Source organism: Lottia gigantea, assembly GCF_000327385.1.
Source record: "Lottia gigantea unplaced genomic scaffold LOTGIsca_94, whole genome shotgun sequence".
Taxonomy (NCBI): Eukaryota; Metazoa; Mollusca; class Gastropoda; family Lottiidae; genus Lottia; species Lottia gigantea.
Window position 1 is genome coordinate 24,879 of NW_008711065.1, and position 964 is coordinate 25,842.

Consider the following 964-nt stretch of genomic DNA (forward strand, 5'->3'; position numbering starts at 1 on the left):
TGTTGTGCATTGTATTTATTCTAGCACTTAGTCTCAATAATGAGTTTATTTATGGTGTCGTATTGTTCAAAATCATCTGTAGTATTAAAGAATTTAAAAAATTTGTCGGGTGTATATTTCTTCCTATAGTCAATATCTAGAGTTTGTCGGGTGTATATTTCTTTCTATAGTCAATATCTAGTCTATTGAAAGTAGGAATTAAGACAATAAAATAACTGATTATATGTAAAACAAAATATCTGTGCCAGATCATTTTCAGAGCTCCAATAGAATAATTTAATATGTCCCAGTTTCCTCCAAATCTTCTTGGATATTTAGTTACCTCCCAGAGACAGATAATAAATTCTACTTCTGATGTTTTTAAATCATTGTATTGTGAGGTGCAGCTCTATATTTTGATTTCTACTATTATGCGAGACATGTTTGATAACAGAAGATGGTTCGGAATCATGGTCGTAATCGTGACGGATTTGGACACGAAGTTAAAAATGGATGTCGGTATCTAAAGAAATGTTTGTACAACAGGGAGACCTCCTTGATTTCCCTTTTTAATTTGATAAGAGAAGTCTATTAGGTGAGGTGTATTGGTTTGGGAGCTGTTAAAAAGGAATTAGATGACGAAGGTGGGATGGATTGTTGATCTAAATATAAACCTAAGAAAGAGAGATTAGAGGAGGCTGGATAACTTGGTGAACTACGGACACGTTTCAGGAGTCTGTTTAGATAGGATGGTGACTACTTGGTGATCTATTTCTATTTCTTCAGTTGGTATAGGGATATGGTAACTGTTGCGATCAGTCTTGATAGTTGTAATAATATTAGAACTCGATTTACGGAATGTTTTCATATACGTGATAGATAGATATATCCGCCATGTTCAATTGTTTGTTGTGACAAATTAGAATAGATTTCGATAGTTTTCCCTCATTCGTTTTGTAGCTGCTGTAGTATCCATCGATTCGAA